The sequence below is a fragment of the Saccostrea cucullata genome, unplaced genomic scaffold (assembly GCF_032062105.1).
Source record: "Saccostrea cucullata isolate Sc308-1 unplaced genomic scaffold, CSIRO_AGI_Scuc_v1 ctg1096, whole genome shotgun sequence".
In the NCBI taxonomy this organism is placed as follows: domain Eukaryota; kingdom Metazoa; phylum Mollusca; class Bivalvia; order Ostreida; family Ostreidae; genus Saccostrea; species Saccostrea cuccullata.
In genome coordinates, this window is record NW_026934201.1 from 67,292 (window position 1) to 75,819 (window position 8,528).

General features: G+C 34.1%; 1 pseudogene; it reads right to left on the reverse strand.

Moving 5' to 3' along the window:
• Positions 1-2,802: 2,802 nt before the first annotated feature.
• LOC134240121 (uncharacterized) lies at positions 2,803-3,548 on the reverse strand (annotated as a pseudogene).
• Positions 3,549-8,528: the final 4,980 nt, after the last annotated feature.

An 8,528-nucleotide genomic window follows, 5' to 3' on the forward strand; every position in this document is an offset into this window, starting at 1 on the left:
TATCAATTTGCCCAATTTAGTTTTCATTTGTTCCGCGATGCATCCTGATGCTATTTTTTAAACTATATTATATTTTATAAAAATTAGAAAATTACCATCAGTATCCTTATATTCATTGACGATTTTTAATTCAAAGTTGTTGTTAAAGAGGATAGCGACTCCCCTTGAATTGGACTTGAATGAACTAAAAAATGCTTTATATCCCCACTGTGCTCTTATCATATTTTCATCTTTTTTTACAAAATGGGTATCTTGTAAAAAGTAAATATTGTAATTCTTAGCTTTTAAGTTCTTTAGCACATCTCTTTTTTATGAATGTTACCAAGGCCTTGACAATTTACTGAGAATATTTTTAGGCTGTTATCATTATTAAAAACCATAATATTCTAAGAAAAAAATGATGAAAACATTGCTGACCCCCTGATAGACAGAAACAGAAGAAAAAACAAAAAAATAAAAAAGGTGTATATACAAAAATGTGTGGGTTGTCTGAGAATACATGCCTTGTTGATTTTGAGAGTAGAAAGTTTATACCAAAAACAGATTATTATTGATATTTCTTAAGAGTTAACATTAAACATCTCTTAAATGAATGAGAATGGGTTTACAGGTGTAGGAAATACAATATACATGGTCTATTCCATTTGTAGAAAATATATGAATCTACCTAACAGGTTGTGAATTAAAATTTGTTAATATATACAGGGTTCTCCATCATTTGAAATGTTACTGTGTTGCTGAGTTTACGTGAAGAACTAATATTTTGCGGTATTTTCGAAATCAAATTCGCAAGTGAATCACTATTCATTACAATACAAAAGAACACATTCAGACACTTATTGAAATATCGCTAATTCGTTACACAAATGGTATGGTCGTACATATTGATAAAAGTAAAAACAAGTTCTGAAAAGCAGAGGAAATGCTGACCGATTCAGTCGAACTACTTTACATTTTTTAAAGTAAATTTGCCGTGATTATTTATCAGTTTTCTTGATCTAGTTATCGCATTACAAAAAAAAGAAACTTCAGAACAGTAAAATACTCAAGAGTTCCTTGATCATGTTCAAAATTTTTAGCAATTTATTTAAATATCAATTAGATGACTTAAATTCGGTACGATGTTATGTCTGAAGCTTAAATAATTCTAGAGCCATAGCTCTATAGAAAAGACATATTTAAATATTTTTGAATAATACAATGTATTGTACTGCAACTACCAATTAACCGTTAAATGGAGGTGTGAAAACAAATTGTTTGTCTTTGTTCCGTCATGCGTGAAGTTCAAAGAGGGTCTAGGAGATAATTGTTAATGCAACGCGAACCCCTAGTAATTCAGTGCTCTAACTTTTGAACTTGAAAGACAATATAATTGTTTGATTAAAGTTTCAGTTAGAGAGAATTTGTGTGTTTAGATTCTCTAATTATCACAGATCTTACTACGTGTCGGCAAAATTTTTACTGTGTCGCATGCATAAAATTTAAATTGTTCCTGTGTCGGAGAAAATTTTACTGTGTCCGGAGCAACACAGTAAAACAGCTCATGGAGAACCCTGTATATATTTTATTCTCTTATGAGGGAAACCACTACATGTTATGTAATCACAACTTGTCCGTCTTTTTAATTAATTAGGTGATGTATCTATAAGTAACCAAAAAGACAATGTATACAGATTCCTATAAATTATGTGACATGTTAAGTAGAAAAATTAAACTTACATATCGCCCACAGTTGAGCTGATAAAAAGAATACACAACTTATAGCTATTCCACTCGACGCCATTTTATCTAAAAATAGTAACATATGGTAGGCACAATTCGTTCGAATTTGTTATGTGAAGTAAACATTGATATGAAAGTGAATACGCTGGATCTTAGCAATGTCAATCGGAAGTAACTGATTAAGTAAGTAACAGGAAGTTTTTATAATATATTATTTCTCTTAATGTACATAACAATCATTTCATAACTTACTTTGAAGAAAATGAACTTTCAATGAATAACACAGCATATGCGAAAGTTTTCACGATATAAATTAAAGGTCTCGTGTGAAGTACGGTTAAGTACTTCTATCGATTCTTAACATATTTAATGATTTTTTAATGATTAAAATGATTCTCTAGAGAGTCCCACAATTTCCCACATTATTTTTTTTAAATGTGTCTTCATCGGGATCGGCGACATATTTGTCATTATGTGATTTATGTATAATGAAGCGTTAAAAGTTTATAAAAGGGAGTAAATTTAGTATATTTTTGACTAATTATCATATAGTTCGTATTTTTTCAATTGAATATTATTGAAAACATGAAATTCAGTCATTTGGAGATCTCCTTTATAATGTTTATTTCAATCGCGCTCGAGATTCATTTCGAAGTTGTCTTTCTTGATTAGCTATCGTAGGTCACTAGGTGCTAGAAGTTGTCATTGTTTGGGTATATTTTGGCATCAGTATTGACTTTATTCCGTATAATTTAATGAAAAGTATGCGTATACCTTTTACATTTTAGACTTATAACCTCAGAAACCAGAAATATAATGTTGAAATTTTTCTTTAAATTTTTAGGTGGAATAGCTACAACTTATTTCGGGAAAAGTCATAAGGTAAGCAAGAACAGGAAATAGTATGTTTCAAAAACTGCCGGAATATTATTGGCTGGAAGAAAGAAATCCGGGATACTTGAAAATTCATAAAAAATGTATTACACATTTTACCTTTAAATCACATTTAAAAAATAATTTCAGATCAAGACCAGAACAGTTCTAGAGTCAAAAATGTTACTGTGTTTATTTTTCATGTTTTTAAACTGAAGTTGGTAAATTTTTTACGGCACTAAGACCTGCTTCTTTGATATGGGAAAATCGACGAGGTCCAATATTGTTTCCATGCCATCGAGAGACAACCACCAGTACGTTGTTAACTTCGTTTTCGGCTAGCATTTTTAAAAGTGACCTTCCCGCACCATGTTCCCCGTCATCATTTGATCCTTCATGGATTATCCCATCACTGCTTGTGAAGCGATAAGCATAAACGTTATGGCTTGTGCTGGGTACGGTTTCGATACGCATGATTTCCACTAATGATCGTTTAATCTGTTTATAGGAATCGACTTGGGTGGAATGCGCCATAAACCGGTTTCCGTTGTCCTCAATTGACTTTCCAGGGTTAACGGTAATCTTGACTATGTCGCTGTAAATCACCTCATCTGCCGTTGCAAGAGATCCTACTTTCTCTCTGTAGATTGAATTACTCTGGGTAAGGATAAGCCTGCCCCCTTCATTTTCGTCTCGATATTTCGTTCTGCATATTTTCTTTGAACTTCATACAGCTGTTTTCGTCGTTCCCGTATCTCCTCTGGTTGTTGTTGGGCAATTCTTATGTCCGATTTTTTTTCTTTTAGAACTTTTATGTGTTTCACAACAAGGTCTTTTTGGGCTTTATCGGCAAATTGCACACAAACTGGTCTCGGAAATTTTCGTTGAGCATCGTATTCTCCCATTCGTAAGAGTTTCTGTTTTTGTAATTCATCAACTGCTGTCTCCCCCATGTTGACTGATATACTTAATATGGCCATAACTTTGACATTTTTTGATGAAATGCTTTGAAACTCATTACATAAGGATATATTAGTAGTGTTGATAATATGACACTGTCAAATTAGCACAAACTCACGCGCATGCACGTGCGCCTTGCTCTGATTGGCTAAAACAAAAATCTCAATTTCTCTTTTGTTTTTAGACGAAATGCTTTGAAATTTTAAACGTTGTCATGAATTAAGACATCCTACAATATAGTATGGAAAAAAATTCATGAAATCACGCGCATGCACGTGCGCTGCAATCTGATTGGCTGAAACTTTAAATAGCTATATCCTCCTTGTTTTTTGACGAAATGCTTTGGAATTTAAAACATAGTCTTGCATTTGGATATCCTGCAATATGAAATACAAAAAAATTCAACAAATCGCGTGCATGCAAGTGTGCTGCAACCTGATTGGCTGAAACTTTAAATGGCTATATCTCCTTTGTTTTTTGACGAAATGCTTTGAAATTTATAAATATTCATGCCTTGGGATATCCTACAATATGATTTAGAAAAAAAAAATCATGAAATCATGCGCATGCACGTGTGCTGCAATCTGATTGGCCGAAAATTGAAATGGCTATAACTCCCTTGGTTTTCAACCAAACAGGATGGGATTTAAAATATAGATAAATACATGTATAAGGGCCTCCTACAAGAAGGCATGGTCATCATGCATGTGCGTGCATTTGGAACGAGTGAAATTAAAAATACACTGGAATGAGTGATTTTTAATACTTTTGGACTAAATGGTTTAATATATAGTATATTTAAATATATAGTAAATTGTAGACAAGATGATACGATCATTTCGCACGTGCATTCACATGCGCTCGCCTGAAATGTTAAAATTTGAATATAATTGGTATCCCTCTGGGAAAACGTTGTTGAAGGCAAAAATGCACAGATGTTGTCTTATTTAATAGGGCTTAATGGAATATGGCACCAAAATGGAGTTGGGGAGCGTTTGGGGAACATCTGTAATGGTTCCAGTTAAATTAGCTTGAGTTATTATTATTATGTCGTCCCGAACGAAGTGTCGGGACGACATATTGCGATTTTACGCATGTTTTTTGTCCAGGCGTTTTCTCGGAGATGGCTGGGACAATCTTCCTGAAGCTTTCCTTAAAAGAGTATCACTGGTTGTTGTTGTGCCATGTGGTTATTTAGATTCAAAATGGCTACCGTTGCCATAGAAACCTGCAAAAAGCGACGAATTTTGACGAGTTTTGTCCGCGAGTGTTCTCTCTGGTCCCTTGAACATTCGTCATGAAACTTTTTTTATTTTATTGATTAGTAGTAATTTAAAATTTTGAAATAATCGATCATTGCCATGGAAACCAGAGGGAAGTGACAATTCTTTAAGTTTGATTTTTAAATCAAAGTACTGATAGTACTGATAGGAGTTGATGGTTGTCCAAGCTTAGCCAATGGGTTCTGTTATAGTGATGCAAAAATGAAAGTCTTGTCCGAAATTATTAATACCTCCCATGGAAATAGGGGAACAGTTCGGGGCGACATACGCTATTGCAAGATAGCAGACTCTCTAGTTAAGGTCTTCCGACTTCCTTCGGAAGATCTTATTATTTTCTGTCGGTTTCCTATTATTAAGGTCTTCCGTCTTCAGCGGAAGACCTTCTTGTTTTTCTTAGGTTTCTTTTCCACTATTTTTATTATTATTGTTTTTTTTTTCTTACCGATTTTGTACGCGCGATTTATCGAGAACGGCTAGATCGATTTTCATGAACCTTTTAGGTCTGATAGAACATCAAAAAATCTAGACATATATTTATTTATTTTGATGACGTCACTTCCGGTTCGGAGTTTTCTGCGATTTAGTGATTTTTAGAGGGTCACTTTGTCCGGCAATTTTCTCAAAAACACAGAAGCTTGAAATTTTCAGTGATGCTAGAGCAACTTTCGGAGATTTGCACAAAGTATATCACAACTACCGGAAGTACGAAGCGCCGACGCTCGCTATGGCTCGAAAAAAGCCCTATCCAGAATTTTAAAATTTTTAGCAGCTTTTAACCGATAACGTTTTACCTAGAAATATTTTGTTAAAACATGTAGAACAAAAAAGGTGAAGAATTTCTAGATCATTCAAATGACATCTCAAAAAAGGGGCTAGCCCCTTAAATCAGGGGCCTGGAGGGGCCGAAAGTTTTTCCTTTATATCTCAAAAAGTATATTGGAATTTGCGATAGGTCAAGGAAGCAAAGTTGTTCAAAATGACAAGCTTTATCTATTGAAGTTGTCAATATATGTCTGACGTCGTCACTTCCGGTCAAAACGGAAGTAGTCGGAAAATGCTTATTTTTGCCGTTCTTGACAAGTTTTTGGGTATATGTCTCTGGGAGCAATAAAATTAATTTTACGTCCGTCGTCGTCACTTCCGGTCAAACCGGAAGTAACAGAAAGTAGCTTATTTTTCCAATAATTAACGTAAATTTAGAGGAATCAAACCATTTTTGGACGTTATTTCTCATTTTTGGTTGAAAATGAAAGGCACTACGTAAGTTGCTTTGCAACGAGCTTTGCTCTAGTTATTATTATTCTTTTTTTCATTTCCATGGCGATATCTCAGCTGTTACTGTACGGATTTCAAATATTTTTACAGGAAAGATGCACCAGGATAATATCTCCAGAAGTTTTATTCATTTTTTCAAAATTATTTTTCGTTTGCGATTTTTGGGGAAATTTGTATTTTTTAAATGGATATTTGTACACTACTTTTTCTCAAAAACGGCCGAAGATATGACATTGAAACTCATGGACATGAAAGAGCATCACATGTAGATGTGCCGAACGTCCTTCATTATTTGTCGTTCCTACTTCCGGTCGAAAACGGAAGGGAATTCAAAAAGTCAATTTTTTCAACTTTTTTGTTTTTCAATATTTTTCTTTCGGATTAAGAGGGTTTATAGAGTGTCTTCAAAGATATCTATGTATGATTTCATTTTTTTCATGCGTGCATTATTGCAAAGATATGACCAAACCAAACTTTGTCTTACTGTCGGGGGTTCGAATCCCGCTCGGGGCATTCCCAAATTTTTTTCTTTGTTTTTGTCTTTTTCACTTGCAAATTACTTTTCACTCTTTTATAACATGTGTGGAAGATTTTGCCGATTTTTAAGAGCTATATTTGGAGATATTTTGTGAAATACCTTGAACAATCACGATCTGTATTGAGAAAGTACTGTAAATGAACTTAAACGAAAAAATACATTATGAAATCTATTTCACGGGCTGACACAGCATAGATTGCAAAAGAGAAGTCGGTCGGAAGACCTGCTTGTTGCCCCAGCAACAAGAACGCATCTAGGTTTTTTTTTCTTATTTGTTCTCCGGTACTTTTTTGTCCGCGAGTGTTCTCAGAAACTGTTCACCCAACTGAGCTAAAACCTTTTTAGGGTTAATAGGTGTGTAGTGTAGGTGTGCGGAACGAAGGTCATTTTGCGCGCATACGTCTGCACGTGCATGCGCGTGAATTGAGTGAATTGACTGATATACTTAATAAAGCTATAACGTTTACATTTTTTGATGAAATGCTTTGAAACTCATTACATAAGGATATATTAATAGTGTTAGTAATATGACACTGTCAATTTAGCACGAACTCACGCGCATGCACGTGCGCCTTGTTCTGATTGGCTGAAACAAAAATCTAAATATCTCTTTTGCTTTGAAATTTTAAACATTGTCATGAATTAGGATATCCTACAATATAATATGGAAAATATTTCATGAAGTCACGTGCATGCACGTGCGCTGCAATCTGATTCGCTGAAACTTTAAATGGCTATATCTCCTTTGTTTTTTGACGAAATGCTTTGAAATTTAAAAGATAGTCATGCATTAGGATATCCTGCAATATGATATACAAAAAATTTCAAGAAAACACGTGCATGCACGTGTGCTGCAATCTGATTGACGGAAACTTCAAATGGCTGTATCTCCTTTTTTTTGACGAAATGCTTTGAAATTTAAAAGATAGTCATGCATTAAGATATCCTGCAATATGATATACAAAAAGATTCAAGAAATCACGTTCATGCACGTGTGCTGCAATCTGATTGACGGAAACTTCAAATGGCTGTATCTCCTTTGTTTTTTTGACGAAATGCTTTGAAATTTAAAACATAGTCATGCATTATGATATTCTACAATATGGTTGAGAAAAAAAATCTTGAAATCATGTGGATGCACGTGTGCTGCAATCTGATTGGCTAAAACTTGAAATGGCTATAATTCCCTTGGTTTCCGACCAAATAAGATGGGGTTTAGAACATAGATAGATAAAAGGGCCTCTTACAAGAACGTATGGTCATCATGCACGTGCATGCACGTGCGTGCATTTGGAACGAGTGAAATTAAAAATACACTTGAATGAGTGATTTTTAATACTTTTGGACTAAATGCGTTAATATATAGTATATTTAAATATATAGAAAATGTAGACAAGATTATAGGATCATTGCACAGTGCATTCATATGGGCACGCGTGCAATGTTAAAATTTGAATATGATTGGTATCCTTTTGGGAAAACTTTGTCACAAAAGCACAGATGTGTCTTATTTGATAAGGCTTACAGCTAGAGAATATGGAACCAAAGGAGAGCTGGGGAGCGTTTGGGGAACATCTGTAACGGTTCCCGTTACAATTAGCACTAGTTACTAAAGCAATCGGTATCATTTATTAACTGACGATAACGCTATATTCTTCCCATTTAACTATGTCGGGGGCTTAAAGGAAGTTAAATAAAGTAGCCTTGCATATTTTAATATTAAAAAAATAAAGAAATGGTAAAATTTGAGGTTTTGAATATTAATGAGACGTAAATCACATGTGAGCAACCTCGTGAATAAACTGCACGTCATTTCTACATATGAGTCCAGAATTGTGAATATTTTAAATTTACGCAACATATAATCCGACGATGTT